We start from the raw sequence: 21,860 nt of genomic DNA on the forward strand, positions 1-21,860 counted from the left end.
GATAGATCCTCCTCCTCATAGCTTGAAAAAAATTTGCGGAAAGCTTTATGTCTGACCTGAACTGGATTCAACAACATAAACAATTATGTCCTGGATTTCCTGAGATTTTGCATAAATATATATATTGGCAGTAACAAACAAAAAAAACTCACAGAAAGGGAAAAAGGCTCTCAGAAATCAGGGTATCCATCCCCTTATATACAGGTAAGGCTTTCTGGAAGTCTACCCTATGGATAAATAGAGCACACACAAGAACAGGCACCTCCCTCTGCCTTTCATATTCCATTGGGTGTATGTGGCAAGAACTTAGGGACTACCCTGCACCTGCCACAGCCAGTTCCAGCCTGCTCATCAACAAATCCACCACAGGCCAAAGCTGAACCAATCAGCAAAGCTGGCAACACCTCTGCAGAAACATTTTAAAATGGAAGAAGGGAACAAAAAGAAGTGAAAAACAACAGAGGAAACACCAAGGTCAGAACAGAAAGAGTTTCATAGCAGAGCAAACATTCCTAAAGGAACTGCAGTCTGCAGAGAACCCATGCCAGAGCAGATATTCCTGAAAGGACTACAGTCTGTAGAGAACCCATGCCAGAACAGAAAAAAAGTGACAAGGAATGAGCAGCAGAGAAGCTGCTATATGCTGACCATAACAACTTACACATACACACACTGCATCACTGAAGGGACTAAATGTAACCTGCAGACATAAGGAGCAACGGGAAGAGTTTGGAGTAAAGCAGAGGCCGGGAAACGGGGAAGGAAAAGTGTTTTCCTAAGTGTGTTCTCCATAAGGTTTTTAATGTTTGTTTTTATTCTGTTTCCCAATATTTGAATTAGCAATTATATATATAAATAAAAATAAATAAATAAATAAATGACTTGGCAATAAATTAAGCTTTTTAAAAACCTCACTCCTCTGGTAATTAAATTCCCCAAGTTGTCTGTTTTGCTCATGGCAGTTAATTGGCAAGCGATCTCCCTGTCTTTGTTTTGACCCACAAAACTTCTTCCTGTTCTTCCTATTTTCTCCCACCATCCCTGCTTCATATTTAAACTTGCTCTACCCCCATCCAAACATACAGTCTCCCAGAATTGTGGTTAGAGGCCTCAGCATGACTGACAACTAGGATGTTTATTCACAGCAAAGAATCCTGTCCCTAGTCATTACCATTTAAAAATATACTTTTCATCCAACATTGACAGCTACATCTCTAGTCATATGAGTTAAATTTGCCCCATCATCCTCTCTATACAAGCCAACACTGCTATAACTGAGGGTACGAGTCAGTCAATCCCTCCCTTCCCCCCAACTTTTAACAAGTGAATTGTTAGTGATAAATAACATAGAGAATAGAAATTTTCAGTTTCCCTGAAGTTGCTGAACAGAGCTTAAAGACTAACTGTCAAAAAAAGATAAAAGGATGTAAAGGTATGCACACGGGATGATAAACATATCTGGAACCAGTGGAGAACCAGATAAAGAGGCCTACAGTAGGTTTTTTCACATTACGTAACAAGAAGCAACAGCACATGCCCAAAGAAAAAGTTCAAGGAAAGGTCACCTTTAATATTGAAGCATTCAGTGAATACAACCACCAGAGACCCCTTTTGAAGACCCTCCAGGACCATAAAAGGACTTCCAGTAGGAGGCAGATGCATGCAAATTAGTTCTAGGAAAGTGATGCTTACGTATCAGATAGGAGGTACACTGTAATGAATATGTATGATGATGGATAAATACCTTGTTGTAAAGTCTCATCGTACACACAGATTAAGGAGAGATCCTCTGTGTGTTCAATGCAGATAAAAAATGCCAGCTTTCTAATGCTTAAAATTGTGTTAGAAAGTTTATTCTGGCTGATTTCAGTGTCATTAGGACAGCACATAAACCAGAAGAGAAGTTGCTTGTTCTGTCTTATGGTTGACACCTAACAGTAAAGTATGTTTATCCTTATAAAATGAGGGGGACAGAGGACACACACAGAAGATCAAAAGAGATTTCATTCGCAAATACTAGCAATAAAAATAAGCCAGTAGTCACCTGAGGTGCCCTCAGCAGTCAGTGGACCAAGAGAGATTTCTATCTTGAGTCCCTTCTAGAAAAAACATTTTCCTTAGTAGAGATGACTCTATGGGACCTGAGGGTAGCTTTTGTGAATGCTCCCCCTACTCACAAAATGTCAAGCAATAAGTACTTAATTTCCAAACATGTCAAACACCTGTGTATTCCCTAACTCCAAAAGCATTTAAGAGTCAGATTTTTAAAAAGTATTTGTACCATGCAAAAGACAATTTTCTCTTAGGCTGTTTTTTGAAGACACTCCTGTCAGTGGATATTTTGACAGATCAGATATCCTATAACTGCAGTTCCACTGATGGCAAATCAACCATTAATGAAACCTTGTGTCTTCTTTCAACATTAAGACAGAGATCTTATGACTGCCCAATATACAGGAGATTAAGGAACAGGATAGGCAAACAACCATCCCAAATCATACAGATGTAGCTGTCTTTTGAGTACAAGATGTGTTAGACAACCTACATTTCCCAAGCCTTATTTTCATTATTTGTATAATTCCTAGAAAATTTAAAGACAGTTTACTCTCCAAACATTTTACAATTCAAGTTGAAGACCAGATAAGTTACAGATATACAGAAGAACTAAAAAAAAAAAAGTTCATTGGTATGATGTGGTCCATTATCTAAGCATACCAGAAACCTAAGAACTGTACTGAATTTTAGTTATGTTTGACACAGTATTTGAAAAAGGATAACAGGAAAACAACATAAATGTGTTATGAGCAAAAAAGTTTACTGATTTTTGGGGAATTTCAATCAATTTAATTTGCTGTCAATTAAAATCTTTTTATTACCAATTCTGTTACTGAAACAAACAAAAAGCCATGCTTATTCTCCCTCAGAAATCACAAAATAACAGAATGGTTGAGGTTGGAAGGGACATCTGGAGGTCATCTGGTTCAACTCACCTGCTCAAGCATGGCCACCTAGAGCCAGTTGTCCAGTACTATGTCCAGACAGATTTTGAATATTTCCAAGGACAGAGACTCCACCATCTCTCTGGGCACCCTGTCCCAGTGCTTGGTCACCCTCACAGTAGTGTTTTCTAATGCTCAGATGGGATCTTCTATGTTTCACTGTGTGCCCATTCCCTCTGGTCCTGTCCCTGTGTACCACTGAAAAGAGTCTGGCTCCATCTTCATTACATATTTCAGGTATTTATAGATAAGATTCTACCCAAGCCTTATTTTCTTCAGGTTAACATTCCCAGCTCTCTTGATCTTTCCTCAGATGTGAGATGCTGTAGTCCCTTAATCATCTTAGTCACCCTTCACTGGGGTTTGTCCAGTATGTCCATATGTCTCCTGTACTCTGGAGCCCAGAACTGGACACAGTACACTGTGTGAGACCTCACCAGTGCTTAATATAAGGGAAGGATCACCTCCCTTGACCTGCTGGCAATACTTTGCCTAATGCAGTCAAGCATAACAGCAGGCTTCTTTGCCACAAGGGCACATTGCTGGCTCATGTTCAACCTGGTGTTCACCAGGATCTCCAGGTCCTTTTCTGCAAGGCTGCTTTCCAGATGGGTGGCTCCCCACACGTACTTGTACATGAAGTTGTTTCTCAGGGGCAGAACTTGACACTTCCCTTTGGTGATTTTCATGAGGTTTTTGTCAGCCCATTTCTCCAGCCTGCCCAGGTCCCTCTGGGTGGCAGCACAACTCTCTGGTATATCAGTCACTCCCTCCCTTGCTGAAGGTACGCTCTGCCCCATCCATCCAGGCCATTAATGAAGATGTTGAAAAAGACTGAATACAGTATTAACCCCTGGGCTACACTACTATCTACTGGCCTCCAACTAGACTTTGTACTACTGATCACCACTCTCTGCGTCCAGCCATTCAAACAGCTTTCAATCCACTTTATCATCCCTTGCCTCTGCAAAATCTCTCCTTCCCTCTGTTCTTTCTCCAATCCCATCATCAAACAAAAGTCTCTTTGATGGGGCAAGAGGCAGCTCAGGAAATTTGGGTCAGTGTGTGGTGGTTCCTGTACTGGTAGCAGTCCCTTTAGAGTCAGGCCTCCTACCTCCTGCTCAGACTAACACTTCAGCTCCTGCTCTCTTCCTGTTCCAGCATGGTCTTCTGTCTTCTCTTTCTTCTGCTCTGCTGTTATTTCTTTTCTTCCTTTTTTTCAGCATTTACCACCCTCCCTTGCTTTATTTTCACAGAGGCACCACAAAGTTTACTGATTGGCTTATCTTTGACTTGCAATGGGGTTGATGATGAGCTGCCTAGAACCAACTCTAACCAGTACAAGGCAGTCAACAAGTTTCTCTCACATAGGTCACTTGTGAAGCCACACTATTCTCCCCCTACACCCCAACCTTGCCAATTATACCCAATAAAAAAAAATATCAAGAGAACTATTCTAGAACACGCTTTCTTCTATGCTGCTGGAAAATTCCAGATTTAAAAATCTCAACAGCAAGTTTGAAATTATACAGTGCAGTTACCTTTTTTGAACATACTAGGGAAGAATTTTTAATAAAGAAAATACATACTAAACTAGGAAACTGTTTGTGTTCTGAAAATTATTATTTGATCTTAACACATAGCAGACCAGAAGTCTGATGTTTGATATGTCTTTCAGTTGTGCTTCTTGGAGTAAGAGGTCATGATCTAGTAAAGCTCATTTTTACATTTAAATGTGATTAATACAGGTTCTGAAAAAAAGAAAAAATTAATTTATATTTTTGAAAGGGGGGTCAACTTAAGGTGTAGATAGGTGAAGGTTTTTTTCAGAAATTAGCATAATCACAGCTTAGTATGCTTTAGATCAAATAGATATTTACTGTTAGATATTTACTGTTGGAGTGGCTACCTAGAACAAAGGCTAGACAGAGTTAAAAGAATAAAGTAGGTATTTATTAAAGGCCTTCAACAGATACACCTTGGGCAGTGCAAAAGCTTCGCAGAGACTACACCTAAGATGGACGATGGTCACGAGTTTCTCAGACAGATATAAGTTTGCTCTATTTGCATATCAGAGGTTGATTGTCCAATTATAGCTTCAGGTAATGAAGTAATTTCTCCCCCCCCCCCCCCCCCCCATTTGCTTCCCCCCATTCACTTCTATTTATACTTTTCGGGGCCTGAGGCAGATGGTGTCCTTGGTTCTCAGGCCTGGAAGGATTGTTTTGTCTGACCAAAACGTGAAGAGAGCTTACTAACACTATATGGAGTTCAGAGTTATACACTAATGCAGTACAGGATCTGAAAAATATAAAAAGCTAAAACTTAAGGCATCATTCCCCCCCCCCTTTAGAGATTTGACAAGGCCTCTACCTTGTTGAGTCTCTATACTAAATATCCACTAGTAGTATGCATTTAACAACAGTATATATCTAACAACAGTAAATATCTAACAACAGTAAACCCTATCTCGGGTGTAGTCTCTGTGAGGCTTTTGCGCTGCTTAAGGTGTATCTATTGAAGGCCTTTAATAAATACCTACTTTATTCTTTTAACTCTGTCTAGCCTCTGTTCTAGGCAGCCACTCCAAGGAATCAAGTGAACACTACTGAAAATGCCAAGCTTACTTCTTCATTTTAGAAGTGACTGGCCACATCTGGGCAAAGCAATATCACCTTAAGAAGCAGCACCAGTAGTAGACATCAGTTTACTAAGTAAGGTTATACTTTATAACCTAGTCATTGCAGTAATCTTAGAATAGTTACCCATGTTCCCTATATTCATTACTTGTTCTGACCTAATAGTAATGTGGGGAAAACAAAAAAAAACAACCCACCAAGCAATACAGTGGATAGAATTAAAAAGCCTTTGAGGTACACATTCAGAGGGAAATATCATCTTAATAGGCTATACCCAGTTACATAGGGAACTTGGTATTCAGGACTACCCCTGAACCACTAGGAAGACTCTGAAAACAGAAGGATGAGAGATCAACCAGTGACCTTAAACATTAATAATATATTTTACTGGAGCACTTTTATCCTAAAGCATTTCCAAAATTGAAGATACAAGCAGTCTTAAACTTGAGCAAACAGATAGGATCCCCAGAAATCTGACAAAAAATCAAACAAGCCAAAACCTCCAGAAAGGAACATTAAGACTAGCCAGGTTACCACACACCACTGATCACTCCCAGAAAATGGAACTGCAGGGACTGAATCCAAAGCACTTCAATTAAAGTAGCTGGCACTGTTAATACAAGGGGACTATCAGCTACAACATGGTCAAAGAATAGGAAAACATTCTCCTCAACCTCTCAAATAGTCAAATCAATTCACCTCCTACATTTCTGCATGTCATCACCAAATTCACATTTTAGATTAAAAGAGAAGGTTAAATCCAACCACTGTCACATGAAAAAAAGTAATAAGTAGTGTATATTAGTCAATTAAATAATTTCACCATTACTTGAAAATTATTTTAGCAATGCCAGGCCCATTGTACACTGTTCATGGATAAAATACAAATTAGTTAACTAATGTTTTGATTAGTTAATGATAGCTAGAGTAACTGAGTGCTGCACAAATTCACTGACATATCAAGTTACAGACTTTTGCTCAGATTTTTCCATCTAGAAATATTACAATTGGCTTGGGAGCCATGACATGAATACATATTTCAAAATGCAACTTGGATTACTCCACTCAAGTTTTACATTGTGGTAAACTTGATCCTATAATTTATTGTCTTCTCCAGTTAATCAACACTTGCTAACAGGGAAGGAAAAAGCAGAAGGGAAAAAATTTAAAAAGTATTAATATATGATACTTAATTCTAGCATTAAAATGCAGTAATTACTTCTAACTCAATAAGAACTATGACTATGCTATGCCAGTGCTCCTCCACTAGAAGCTTCTAAAGCAAAATAGCAAAAACAAACAAAAAGAAAAGTTAGGACATTACTTTAGGGCACTGCTCTGATAGAAGCCATGGCTATCAATGTGGTTATACTTTGAATAAAGATTGTGTTTTTAAATATAAACTTTGAAACTGAAAGATTGACTATGATTTACAGTAACACATATTTAGAAAGCAATAGAAAGCATTACATCCTTTGCACCTTGGGTACTCATATCCTTACAACCTAGATAGGCTGTTCTCCAGCATTTTAGGTATGCCCAGTAAATTAAAATGCTATTTTGGTTTTATGTCATTAAAAAACCCCAACCACCCAATAAAATATCTGTTATTTTCTTTGAAGTCAGAAGAGGGTACTTTAAATAAATGAGGATGGTAGGTGCTGAACTGAACATTTTTCTTGTGTTAGAAGTCAGAAATATGTTGTGTAGTTCAGTATCGCACTTCAGTTCATAATGCCATGCCTTTTTCCTTTTTAAGAAAAAATGCTCCTATTAACAACAAAAACAACACACTTCTGTTTATACTATTGTCATCACAAGGGCAAATAATTCTGTGACAGAAAGCTAGCAACACAAAGAGACCTGGAAATTGTTAATTTCAGTTTTATATCCAGTGATCAGTGAGCTATTTAAGATACTGACAAGGAGATAGAGAAAGCTAAGAAAACCTATGCTATGTTTTTTCACTACACAATGCCTATTCTAACATAAGTAGCTCAGTTTTTTTTAATAAGACTGTGCCAAGTTGATACCTTATACTGAGCTACATCCCAAAATTAAAGAAATTACTAGATCATTTTGCAAGCATAATACAGTATTTCATATATACCAGCACTTTAGTGCACCAGCCCCCTCTCCCCAAAGAGATATGCGCATTCCAACCGAGCCTCTCTCAGCAGGGCTCAGCCAATTCTAGCCCTCCCTCCAGGCCTTGCTAGGTTCCCAAACCCCCTCTGATTTTAGGTTTGGATTTTGTTGTAAACGGCAAAACAAAAGGAGAAAGCTTCCAAAGTGACGATCCTTACCCTTGAAATCCCGCCATGGGCGCAATAAGGAGGGTGAATTCTTTTTTTTTTTTAATGGGAGATGAATGAGAAGAAACAAAAGAATAAATGGAGAAGAGGCTAAGCAGTGGAGACAGAGCGAGAAAGAGGAGACCCCGTTGAAGGAGCAGGGCGAACGTCAGCCATATTGTGCGTGTTAGTCCAGTATTTACAAATCTGCAGCTGCAGCAGCGTTTTGAGTCCGGAAGAGAGGGGAAAGAAGGGAGGGGGAAAGAAAAGAGAGGAGGGAGGAGAGAGGGAATCGAGGGAGGAGGGGAAAGCGGCGACAGCAGCAGACAAAGAAACCCAGAAAACCGCGAGCAAAACGCACGCATACGTCCACACACTCTTGAGTGTCCCGGACAGCCAGCGGTGGCGTGTGCAACTCCAGTGCTGCCAACCCGACGCGTTAGCAACTTTCATAGCTCCAGCCTTTGGCTACTAAGGCACGGTCGAGCCCGGCCACCACCCTCACGTCCCCTTCACCACATTTTCTCATGAGGGGAGCCAATAGATGACAGGTCAGAGACATACCTATCTCCCTTAACGTGCACTATCGACAGAGAGGCTTATCTGCTGGGAGGCCCTTAGTGGGCCCCAGCCCACAGTACAACAGATCCACAGAGAGGAAGGGGGAACGTGCAGCTGCAACCCCTTCCTCTCCAACGGACGCGATGTGGGCGGGGTTGATACCGGGAGGGGCCCATGCCAAACGAGAGTAGCAGTCCCCCAGAGCCTAAAAGAGTGGTGGTTGCCAAAGAGTCGGGGCGCTACGTGGGAAGGGAGTCCGAGGGCCCCCACTCTCGCCCGCCTCCCGCGCCTTTTAGGTGGGCTGCTGAGGCAGACGCTGAAGAAAGAAGGGTTAACAGAGACGGAACACCGCAAGTATATAAATAACGTCAGCCGCAGGGAAGGAGGAGGGGAGGGAAAGCTACGAACAGCGACTCCCTCCGGTTCTACCCGGTCCTAGGCTGCGCTTTCCTTTCCCTTCCCCCGCATTCACTACTCACCTGCTGGGCGAAAGGGCGCCTGGGAGTGCCAAGAGGATAGTCTAGAAGCGTTAGGACTGCAGCCGCAACAGCCCTCCTGTCTCACTAGGCCACTCGGATTCTCTGCGGCAGCAGTATGGGGAGCTGCGCCCCTTGTTTCGTTTGTCCCACTCTGCAGTCACCACTGCTGCCTCCAATTCGCCTCTGCTACATCTGGATCCTCCTCTCCGTTCGCGAACTCTACCACCAGGATAGAGGCCTCCTCACCTTCCTGCCAAATAGTGAGCTGCCCGCATCGAGACGTTCAAAACACGGGACCGGACACCGCCCTCTTCCCCTCCACCAACACGCAGGCGTACTGCAAATTCCGAACTGCGACAGGAGTGCAGGAAGCAATCCTCTACTTAGTCCACCGCTACTCGTTATTGCGCAGGCGCTCCTTTACCTCCACTGCTGTCTCGGCGCTCCGTTGAGGAGAGTGGCGTCGTAGAGGAGAGTGGTGTGCGCTTGTCTCCACTTCGCTGTCTGTTAGCCCTTCTCCAAATTCAGGCCACTAGGCTCTGGGGCGGTGAATGTCCGTCTTTCCCCTCCCATCTACCCACCCACCGCGGTGGATCTAGTGCTGCCTCGTGAAATGGCCACAGTGCTTTCTGGTAGCGGTACCGCTTCCTTAAACAGGCCTTGGGAGCCAGTGGCTGTACACTGCTCTCTCGCCATCATAGGAAAGAAAATGTGTAAGCCATCATAAGAAAGGAAAATCAGCTATGGATACCCTGTGTTACAAATTTGGCCAGTGACGACTGAGGAGAGAGGCTAGGACGCAAAGTATAGAATTACAAAGGTATGTATTAATTCAAGTGCATGAGATGTTTCAGCCAAACAAGGGATTTTAGGGGGTTTATACCTTATGCTACAAGGGTATGATATGAATCATCCATCTACTAATGCAGATTTCTAATTGCCTAATCATAAACTTGGTACAGCATAGTAACATATGTTACAGAAATGTATTTTGTAGGTAGTGCAGTATAACTATCTGTCAGCATCCTTGTGATTTATCTGTTAATCTAAATGTTTCCATCATTAACTTCTGCAAATTTATTAGGCATCGGCAATTCATGTTTCTCTTAGATATGGATCCTTCATATAAGAAACCTCTGTTCTTGCAAAAATTAATTTAGTTGATCACTTGCCCTTAGTAGGGGTCTTGGGTCTCCAGATAATGATTCAGCAATTATACATTAATAATGTTCTTAGCTCCTATTGACTGTGTGGTCTCAATAATTTATATCATGCCTACCAGAAATGAAAATAAAGATTTGACCAGGTGCCTCAGAACCTTTAAAGCCAGTAAGGCAGGGAGAAGTCAGCATGGTGCCCAAAAATCTGGAGGCGAATAAGGAAAGGGAGAAGTCTGCATAGTGTGAAGGACCTTCAAGACCTTGAGGAGGCAAAAAGGGACCGATATGTGATCAGGTCAGTCACAGAGAATGGCCATTTACCTTACAAAATGGCATTAGTTATGCTAACCATATTACCAGAGATCAGGAGCAGGAGGTACTGGCCGCAGCTGTACATAAACTTCCTAGCCTTTTTGGATGCTTTGAAGTACCACCGAGTTTGGTTAGAAATAAAATGGCTGAACTCTTACAGAAGCTTTGAATGCTATTGAGTAGCTTTGTGTGAAAACCAGGTTCCCTCTGGTCCCAGAAAATTTTGCTTTCTTGATATCCTTGCAAATTTAAGAGAAACAGCTTTAACTGATGAAAAAAAACCTCAGCCCTCTTGATTTGATGGTAGAATCAAGAACCCTTGGAAATCAACTGGCTAGATGTTTGCTTGATCTGAATTTGAGGGAGGAATGATGTCCTGATTCTGATCTTGATCTTCAATTAATATATTTAAATGCAAATACCACTTTTGCTTTAATGTAACTTTAAAGAAGCAATTATCTGTTTGAGATAACTATCTGGCTACCTGTCTATGGATGCTAAATATGAGCAAAAGCAGGGAGCACAGTGCCTGTGGAAAAGTAGGCCACATAACTTTCTCAGTCTCACCTGAGAAAGTGGCCTGGGAAATTATAAGGAGGAATTAAAACAATCCTCAGAGATAGAAGACAGCCTTGCAGGTGTTGTTTGTCAGTTTCTTGTTTTCTTGTGAGAGAAGGTCAAGGGGTGGTGTACCCCACTGACCAATGATGGTAATGTGTTAGTTCACTAACCAATAAGAGTTTTACCTTTCTGTACTTTCGCGCATCAGTCTATAAAAGAAGATCTGAGGTAATAAACCTTAGGCTCTCCTGTTCAACTCACAAGAGAGTCCATGTCATGCTTCTCGCCATTCCCAATAGTGCGACACCTGTCTAATTTCTCTTTTTCAAGCAAGCTACTACAGAGCTATCACAGGAATTATTTAAAGTCAACAGAAACAGAAGCCTTTTTCCAATGTGTTTCCTTTCTGACGTGGTTACAACTGATTAAATTTATTATGCCAGCAGGAACCAACCTATCTTTTAGCAATTTGAATAAAACATAAATAAGTTTCAAATTCAGGTGATGTAAATTAAATAAATAAAATAGTTCCAGTTGGAAGTGAAAGGAATGAGAAGGAGGTGTCTTCACAAACAAACTGTGCGCCTGATGGTAGATAAGGCCAGATATGGAGACATGAAAGAAGCAATGGGGGGAAACCATAAATTCCATAGGAATTCCACTAATTGACACAGACTGTTATTCACTCAAGACTGTACTAAATCTCTATATTTAGAGAAAAAGAACAGAGACAAGGAAAAAGAAAAAGGGGGGAGTACACATTAGAAAGGAAGTCTATTTGTTGATTCGGGAAGTCTGTACCTCTCAAGTACCACAGCCAATGGGGAAAGAGAGAAATATGGCCAGGAAATTAGGATAAAAAGGAAGCTGTGTCCTCTAACAGTTTGAGAGACTCCATGGGAAATGCCCATGACCTCTCCCTTTATTCTAATAAAGTTACAGGGCTGCTCTGTCTCCTTTATGGACATAAACCTCTGGTGTTTGTGGATTAATTTTCCTAACAATTTGGGGGCTCTTTTCTGGGATATTTCCACCGTCCAGAAGCGGCAGGCAGCGACCAGAGCTGAAGGCACACCTCACCCAGTTTCAGTGATCAGCTCCCCTTGGTGGTGGCTGGCACCGGGCAATTGATTGGGTTCTTGAGACAGTCCAGGAGACAGACGAGTGGCGGAACAGGGGGATCCGTGAAGAGTCCACAGGGAAGGACCACTGAAAATCTCACTGGTGAGTAAAATGGGATCTTCAAGGAGTAAACCTGGGAGGGCACCCATGGAGGATAGCAAAGGTAAAGCTGGGAAGGGGCCCCGTCAAAAGGGATGACAATCCCAAAATATCTCTGAAGAATACATTGGAAGAATGTGGAGTTGGTTTACAGATTCTTCCAGAAGTAATTAAAGACATGGATGCCTAAAGGGGGCAATAAAGGAAAGTTGAGAAAGGATCTTGACAATCCATGCCCAGGGGGGCAATAAGGGGAGTTGACAAGGAGTCTTGAGAACAGGAGATGGACAAATAGTGTTGATATGTTGAGAAAAGATTAGTTGAAGGGGAATGTAGAGAGATATGGTTGAGGCAAGGAGCAGCAGGACCAGACGCATAAGTGTGGGACCAGGAGCACGGGCTGGGGGCCTGTGGGGGCTGTGGGGCTGCCAAGGCTCAGCTTCAGGTAGTGCCTGACCCCACCACCCCCGGGCAGGAGTAACAGTGGCAGCTGGCCCCCATGAGGCTGCAGGACGCCCCGGCCGCCTGTGGTGCTGTCGGCTGTGCCTGCCAGAAGTGCCAGGGGGGAGGAGCCATTTGGACACTGTGGCAGGACAGGGACTGGATCTGGTATACAGTGTGTGATAAAGAGAGTGAGCACAAAGAGAAGGAGGAAGACCTATCTGGGAAATGCGGATTGTACATGAAAGGATTAGGATTTTCTTTTAAGGATTTTGTTTGGCTCACTGGAAAAATGAGTGGTTTTGAGCTGTGGGAAAATGAGTACCCACAGGCAGTAGCAAGGGGACTAGAGAAAGAACAGAATAAGTCCCTGGATGAACTGGTTAGAAAGATACAGCAAGCGTATGTAAGAAGGGATGAGGAAAAAGCAAAGGCAAAGATGATAGCAGAGTTTTCACGGCCCCAGACAGATAAACCACAGGACCCAAGAGGTCCCCTGGGATAGAAGGGATGGGGTTGGCCACAAGGAAGTGGCAGAAGCATTCCCTCCTCAGCAGGGGAGAGCAAACCCAAACAGCAGCTGGGAAAGAATCAGTCTGTTATCTGTAGGGCAGAGGGACATTGGAAGCAGGAATGTCTGTAGAGAGCTGGATCTTCAGGAGGAGGAAGTCCAGAGGATAATGGAGACAGATTGTTAACGGTGTCAGGGCCTCCCATTATACCAGCGACCCACCACACTGGAGCCCTTGCTAACTTTTAAGGTGGGTCAGAATTGAGAGGAGCTGTTTCCTGATAGACACAGGGGCCTTTCAACCCACCTTGAATTTTACCCCTAAGGGGGGAAAATTGTCAAAAAGTGACACAGATGGGTGTAGTAGTTAGGTGCTGCAACTATCTGAGGGATGCATGCCAAGAAGAGGACGTCCTGGAAACCCAGGAACCTCTGCAGCCACTTCTGTGATTCCACCTCTGAGCCCTTAGAAGGGCTTTTGAGTGAAATAAAACTCTTCAAGGCAACACAGAAGAAAGAGACTGAGCTATCATAATAGATCTCTCAGGAGGTTTTTAATCAGCTCTTTCTTCCAAGAAATCACAGAACAAATAGCTAAGGATTCAGAGAAAACAGAGATTTATATCCCGGAGGGACGGGGGCAGGGCAAAGGGGGAGAACCAATGAGATACCTAGAATCTACATGGGCTGCAAGCATGCTGGGAGGTGACTTCTTTTGCTCACCACTACTTTGAGGGCTATTAACCAGGGTTTCTTTCCCGGGGGAGAGTGGCAAGCTGAATCCTAAGGGCTTCCCCTCCAGGGGAGAGCGGCCACACCACTGGTCGGCTCACCGCCCTCCACAACTACCTATTTTATTAATTAAAAAGGCTTCTCCAACAGCTTTCTTAAAAGAACGTAGAAAACATGAAAACATAATCAACACAATACCAATAACCAAAAGAATCTACAACACACTATTAAGGAAGGAGGCAGCCCAGCCTCTTAGTCCCAAGTGTCAAAAAAAATTCATAAACCATCTGGGGTTTTTCTTGGTCTGAAACACTTTGATATCTTCTTTGAGCAGCTGGATGCTCCTGGAGATGGACTGGCTATGATCTGACAAGTTAAAGCAGCAGAGACCATCAAAGTCCTGGCAGCCGTGTCCATGGACTAACAGGAGAAAGTCAATTGCTACACGATCTTGCAAGGTGGCATGCCTGCTTGTCTCTTCATCTTTGAGGAGGGTGCTGAGTGCTTTAGAGGTTCTGTTGGCCTGTTTAGTAAGCCAACATGCCAAATGTGAAATCTCATCCAGGCTTTTTGACGCGGCCACCCACTGAAGGAAGTTGGACACTGCGACCCATTGATTATTTGGCCAGTCAGTAAATTTAGAATCACAATTTTCATCGGATCCTATGAGAGTAAGTTTTTGGCGTGCCAATTTGTTTTTCTGTCTGCACTCTTGCAATAGGGTGATGTTTGGGGTGAGGGTACTAAGCTGTCCAAAAGTGCAGGGACCTCCCCTGAGACATGAGGGAACTCCACCCCAGGCCCAGTTTCCACAGAGAAAAACACACTTGGGGGGAGCACTCTGAGAAAGATAGAACTGGAGGAGTCAAATGATGTCTCAACTGTGTAGTTGCACTAATTTACCAAAATATCAATATTGATCTGTTGAGAAACCACTCAGACTATTCAGCCGAGTCTTCACAGAAGTATGGCGAACATCGTTTATTTCTATCTTTAGCACACTATTATAGGGTCAGATAGGGTCCGCGGGCTTAGCAAGCTACTATTGGTTAATACATATGGTTTACATTCTTTCCCCAATACACAAGACTATTGTTTTTCTTGCATTCTCGCTGCTTCAGGAGAGTTTCAAGGACACTACTTTTAATATCATCGCTTATACCAAAGGCTGGCTTGTGCAGAAAGGCTTTTACTAAAATATCATGCTTTTACTCTGTTAAAGTGTTTTACTACAATTCCCCGTTTCTCTTTTTGCACAAGCCAGGCTTTAGACACGATTCGTTTTACATTTTTACAGAGACAAGAGAACATACAACTGAAAACTATCCTTATTAATACTATAAGTAAAATTTGTCCTCCTTTCAGCACAAGAGACTTCAACCATCTAGTGATGCCCCAGCTGGCGAACCAACTTCCAATGGGGTCACTATCCTCTTTCAGGGCATGTAACCCATTCTGTAGCTGTCTTAGTTGTTTGTGGATTGAAACTGAATGATCAGTAAGGTTTAAACAGCACATACCTTTAAACTCTTCATAACCATGTCCTTGTGCTAAGAGCAAGAAATCAATTGCATCTTGATTTTGCAATATGGCGTGACATACACCCCTCACATCAGCTGAAAGTTCACTTAACACTGTTGATGTGAAGTTCAGTTCTTTCCTGGTCTAACAAGCTAGCTCTTTTAGTGTTGACAAGCTTTTAGCAGCAGCTGCTCTTGGAGTAAAAGGGAGGCTAGCTATATTATACCATGACCCCAAAAATCTGGGTCTCTAACCTCATCACATTGTAATTCATTTAGGTTTCACTTTGACCATTTGATGTTTTTTATTTTACCAGCTATATTTAAAAGTTGGTGTAAATTTGGATGGAACAAAGTAAGTTTCTCAAGGTAACAGGGTCCTCCATATGGGCTAGCAGGAATCTCATTCCATCCTCTATCTCTACAGATTAAGAATATTGCACTAGGTAATTGTTTTAGTAACCGTCTTGTGAGATTGCATCATGAATAAAAAGCTTTACTTTCAGAGGTAGTAATGAGATCAACTATAGGGTTAACTGTAGCCCAGTGTTGCATCATTTTGTTGGAGTGGCTTTTTGTCAGGGGCTCAAACATTATCCATCCACCTGAGGTATTGGTGGAGCCTAAAAAATCCAGTTCTTCTGGGGGCCCTATGGTAACATTGAGAACTTAGATAATTTTTGTTTGTCAGCAGGCTTCTTGACGTGAAGCAAGCAGTGCGATTGCACTCTCGTAACATTGCCAATTGATTCAATCGAGTTCCATTGCTAACTTAACTTGTAAATGCTTGAGGATCCCATTCAGGGACTCCTATGAGATAGGTGCAAAAGAGATCTCCAGGTGTGGCTAGGCTTAAACACATTGATTTTTGGCCTGTCAAATGTGTCAGAGTGACCCATATGTTCTGTCACTTTTGGATGTTAATTAGCAGACAGTTGGGACTATACACATTACAATTACTATAAGCAGTTTGTTCCATGCAAATGACACCATGCTTTCAGAATTACAGCTAATCAGGCTTTTGTAATTTGTTGAATGAATTCCTTTAAGGTTTAAAGTTAAATGAACTTTCAAATATGCTCACCTTAACTCTTGAAGGGGGAATACTTATACTTTATACAAATATCTTTTCTAAACTTATCAATAACCTACAAATAACAATTATCACACAAGCTAAACTTTTTATCTTAAACTATTATCTAACTACTTTTAACACATGTGCTCTGGTATTCATGCAATCTAAGCATGAAAGCAATTTGCTTAAAGGGTAAAAATACAGTTAAAGTTTGCTTTTATATACAGTTAGATTGAGTTTCTATACTCTTCTAGATCTTCTATAAAAATCTTCTCACAAACAATGATTTAATGCGATTCAGTCTTGGAACATCCGCTGCTCCTGTGATGTCAACTGGAAGCTGATCGGTGACTGACTGAGTGCATCAATGTTCAGGTTGTTCTTCACATCCTTCCAAATCTTAAAACAGAGAATAACTGAAGAAAATTGGTAGAGACACAACATCATGATAACAACATAAAATTTCTGTTGGCAAACTGTCTGTGTAATTTTCAGACACAACTGTGTCCTGGCAGCTCCACTTCTGATCCATGTCTGCAGTACCAAGGTTGTGTGGTGGCGTCTCTGTTCACTGGATCTCATGTTTTCAGAGGCAGACAGTCTGGTCAGATGAACAGGTGACCTTTTTGAACCTGTCAACAAAACATAGGCACTTCTCCCCTTGAAGTTAATGAATCATTTTGACTTTGCTGTGGTATACTTAATTGTAAATTCAGCTTATATGATCTTTCTAAATTTTGATGTAAATATTTCATTCTTGCAGTCCAAATTTTTAATACACATATTGCACTAATCAAATGCTTTTAGGGCAGCAATTCCGCCCGTTTGTTCTTTTTTTTTAAAATAAAATGAGATGTACTTCTGTCATACGCATCAATATCAACACAAAACTACATACACAATGAATAAAAACCTTATAACAGTTAAAAATCAATTAAATCATAAACATTATTAATAACATTTGTAATATAGAACTGCCACTAACCACTAAAACACTGCACCAGCATCTCATAGTCCGCAAACAAACAAAAAAAATCAGTGAAGGATTGGATAACCACCTTCGGAAATGATTCTCCAAGCCCACATCAAAATTGATCCAGCTGTCATATTAATAGGGTCAAATTGCTAAGTCAAAAAGTGACTCAAATTCTGATTTGGTGCAAAAACATCTGGATCTGTTGGCAAACATTCTGTCCAGGTAAAGTCAAGGCTTGGCCAGGGCCTTAGGCTTTAAACTGGAAAGATGTCTCTTAACTCATTTCTAAAACACGTCTCTCCATAGTAGCAGCTATGAGATGCTTACAGCACAGCAAACTGTTGAAATGCATTTGTACAAAGCAAATTATCAGAAGCCTTAGTTAACAGACCAATTAAACCATTAAGCAGTTGGTTTAATCTGAAGCCTCTCCCATGTCAGCCAGCCCTCAGCAATGATACATTTTCTTGGAATTTTGGGAACACTGAAAAATAATAAAGCTATAAAAAAAAAAAACTGCATAGATTGCAACAAGCAACAGAACTCCCAATGAAATCATGGGTGTCACAGACTGCATTCACTTTTATCCACAAGCAGGTTCATCAGTGTTCTATCACAGCTGTTTCAGTTGTAGTCATCTTCATCTCCCTAAAAAAATAACTATACTTTACAGTTTAAACAAATATCTTTAACAAAACATAAAACAGTTCAAATTAAACAATATTTAAGCCTGATAAAAATTAATTATAACAAGAGGAAGTAACAAAATCTTAAAAGAAAATCAAAATTATAAAACTTAACTTAAAATCATTCAAACTTAAACATAATGAAACTTGACTTTGCTTAATTCTATTAACACTTATCTATATGAAATAAAATCATAACTTAATCTTACTCTATTATTACAAAAAGGCAACTGAAAGTTTGGCATATACTTTTTAAACACAATATAACAGTAACATGGATTCACTATAAAAATTATAAAAATGTAACAAATGCATGACAATTCTATGGCATTTGGCTTTAAAAATACCTCACAATAATTGCAAACATTACTAAAAAGACTTATTCATAACAGAAATTTGCCTAGTATATGCTTAAGTTGGTTAAGATTTTAAAGTGCAGTTTTACTAGAGGAAAACCACAACACAGGATTTGGCAAGTTGCCACTCAGCTTTTGTAGTATTTTCAAAAACATCAAGTCTAACTTTTAATTAAAATCTGAAGTTCAGATCGGTATATATGCTGTTATACGTGTTTTTTATAACAAAAGGACTCACATTGAAATTACCTTATTAAAATTTTGGAAAAAACAAGCAAATGGGTAATATATGCTTTAACTTAACTTTGTCTTGTGCAGTGAAGTTCTTCTAGCTAATTATTTTTAAACCATAAATATCTTCTGTAGATAACATTAATTGGAAGGTTGTTTTACTAACAACTGTAAATCATTCAATATTTTAACATTAGGTTTTAAAACTAATTATTGCAAGGTAACTTTTACTTCTGTTAATATTCACCTTAAACACCTTATTTTTAAAAAGGGGCTTTTTGAACTTTCAAAGAATCACAATAAATTCTCTAGTAAAACTCTAAAAAACTGCAACTACATAAATTCATAATTACTTAAAACACAAAATTAACTCTATAAGGGTATATAAAGACATTTTTAAAAAACAATAGATCATGACTTTATACAAGCTGGATACTGTCCCGGTGCTTTTTCTTTGAGAGGAAGCGGGGGGGGGGGGGGGGTAGTCAACTGCCCGGCTCTTCTGCTTCTCTCTGCTGCTGTTATCTCTAGAAAGATTGAGTAATGTTTCTGTCACCCACCACATGCTCTCACAGAGAGGAAAAATTGAGAGAAAGAAAGAAAGGGAAAATGTTGCGATCCTTCTCCCCGATGGGACCCCTCTGTCCCACCCCCCGTGGTGAGAGCCTGCTCGTCTCAAGGCACAGGCGGCGGAGGGGGTCCTGGAGTGGATACAACACGGACTCAAAGTATCTAGACACAGGAGGCTCAAACTTGCTGGAGTAATCCCAGGTTTATTGTCTGTCGTCCATCCGGGGCAAGAGAGAGAGCGAAATGCTCTGGGTCTCATCTCTTATACCAGGGGGCAGGGGTGATTAGGGGATGCAGGGAGGTTACAGCCAATGGGAAGGGGGAAGGGAAAGAAGGTTTTCAGGTAGGAACTCACATTACACAAACCAGAGGTGAGTTTTACCCTTGGGAGGTACCAAGATTTTTAGATGCACTACAACACCTCACCCTTTTCTGTTATACAAAAATGAGAAACATGGATTTGAGTAAGAGGTAGGTTATTTCTAAAAAAAGGAAACAAATTTTTTAAAAACATATTCACAGTTACAGTATGCAGGTCAGAGGCTAGAGAGGTTTCTTCTTGCTCTCTTCAGCGGCGTCTTCTCTTGGAAGCAACAGCCACTTGCTTCTCTTTTCTTATTGCTGGTGCTGGATTCTTTGGAACAAAAGGTTTTACCCATTTCTGAGGAATCCATCGGGGGCCTGTGGGGGTGGATACACACGTGTAGCCACGCCCCCAGGTGACAAGTTCATAGGGACCCTTGGTTTGCCAAGTTTCAGGGTCCCTGATTAAAACCGGTGGATGCTGTGGTAATTTAAACTGATCACCACTGTTAAAATGCCGAGTCACAGGAGGATTCATGTTTTCAAATGAGCAGTTTAGGAAGTTAATGGTAAACAGAGCTTTACAGAGTTTCTGTTGTGGAGACATCCACACTGCTTCGCTACCTTGCCGGGCTAGGACTTGTTTGAGCGTCTGGTGTGTACGCTCAATTACAGCCTGACCTGTGGGGGAGTGGGGGATGCCAGTTTTATGTTCCACTCCCCACTGCTGGACAAATTCCAGGAACTCCTTGGATTTATACACTGGGCCATTATCTGTTTTAATTTCTTTAGGGATTACCAATACGGAAAAGACCTGTACTAAATGTCGTTTAGCATGCACAGACTTTTCTCCTGCATGAGCAGAGGCATACACCACTCCTGAGTATGTATCAATACTCACATGTACATACTTAAGGCGACCAAAACTGGGGATGTGAGTGATATCTGTTTGCCACACCTCACAGCTCTTAAGGCCTCGGGGATTAACCCCGATGCCTAATGATGGCACTGCCTGGAGCTGACAATTGGGACAGGTAGCCACGATGGCTTTAGCCTGATCCCGTGTCAGCTGGAACTGACGAATCAGTCCTGGCACATTTTGATGGTATTGCTGGTGACTTATCTTTGCCTGCTGAAACACATCTGGGAGACATACCTTTTCAGCTGGGGCAGCAAGGGAATCTGCCTTCCGGTTCCCCTCAGCGATTTCACCTGGCAACGGGGTGTGCGATCTTATGTGCATCACATAGAAAGGTTGTTCTCTATTTGAAACCAAATAAATCAGTTTTGAAAGCAATCTAAAGAGATGCTCGTTCTCAATGTCCTTGAGAACTGCCTGTTCCTCTCTGGACACCACTCCTGCTACGTAGGCTGAGTCAGTTACCAAATTAATTGGTTCTGAAAATTTCTCAAAGGCTCTCACGACCGCAGCTAGTTCAGCTATCTGGGGTGACCCCTCCACAAACTCAACATCAGCTTCCCAAAGCTGAGTCTGTGGATTTCTCCAAGTCATCACCGACTTGTGGGATGTCCCAGATGCATCAGTGAACACTGTGAGAGCTTTGAGTGGCCTTCGGCTCCTTTTCTCACGAGGAATGAGATGGAATTCCTCATGAAACAATTTGTGTGATGGTGCATGAACTGAAATTTGCCCACTATAGCTATCCAGAGCTAACTGGAGGTTAGCATTGCTCTGCAGCAGATGCTCAAACATCTCTTTGGTCAGTCTCTCAGGGGAGTTTTTGCCTTCTCCAGAGAGCCTGACGGGGAGGTGAATACACATAAAGTCAGAACCTGCCAGTTCCCGCAGCCTTACCCTGGCCTTTTGAATCAGCTGAGCCATCAGCTCTTGTGGCTTGGTGATAGTTTTGGGTCTTTGATGGGAGAGGAAGACCCACTCTATGATTAAGAGTGCATCTCTCTGCCCCTCGGCCCATTGGAATATTAACCCATGCAGGTGTGGCAATTTCCCCAGGACAATAAATTTGAAAGTCAGCTCAGGTTTGAAGCGGTGTGCCTGTCTTTCTGTCAAGGCCTTTTGTGCTTTTTCTATTACAGTTTTTGCTTCTGGAGTCAGCTCCCTAGGAGACAGTAACTCTCTCTCCCCTTTTAATAAATTGAGTAGGGGACTCAGGTCCTCATTTGTGAGGCCTAGCCATGGTCTGACCCAGTTTACTGACCCGCATAGAGAATGAAGATCTGCTAGAGTTTTAGGATTACCAATAATTTCCAA

At 41.6% G+C, this 21,860-nt stretch overlaps 1 protein-coding gene and 1 long non-coding RNA gene across 8 annotated transcripts in view; one reads left to right on the forward strand and one right to left on the reverse strand.

The window, feature by feature from the left end:
* The window catches only part of LOC148183369 (spindlin-Z-like), a 162,349-nt gene extending 152,593 nt beyond the window's left edge, over window positions 1-9,756 (reverse strand). For 2 of the 7 annotated variants that reach the window (XM_088061546.1, XM_088061545.1), the window contains exon 1: window positions 8,973-9,756. The gene's annotated coding sequence lies outside the window, so the exon portion shown is untranslated. Of the gene's footprint in view, window positions 1-8,496; window positions 8,608-8,972 lie in introns of those variants that run through there. The other 5 variants (XM_088061540.1, XM_088061541.1, XM_088061543.1 and 2 more) reach the window with 4 other exon arrangements.
* Window positions 9,653-15,542, forward strand: LOC148183372 (uncharacterized). Its single transcript, XR_015773614.1, has 3 exons — window positions 9,653-9,792; window positions 12,047-12,229; window positions 14,245-15,542. It is a non-coding gene; the product is annotated as an uncharacterized LOC148183372 (long non-coding RNA).
* Window positions 15,543-21,860: the final 6,318 nt, after the last annotated feature.

This window comes from Pseudopodoces humilis, chromosome 12, assembly GCF_049639895.1.
Source record: "Pseudopodoces humilis isolate 2021_Gansu_Grassland_sample_001 chromosome 12, ASM4963989v1, whole genome shotgun sequence".
Taxonomy (NCBI): Eukaryota; Metazoa; Chordata; class Aves; order Passeriformes; family Paridae; genus Pseudopodoces; species Pseudopodoces humilis.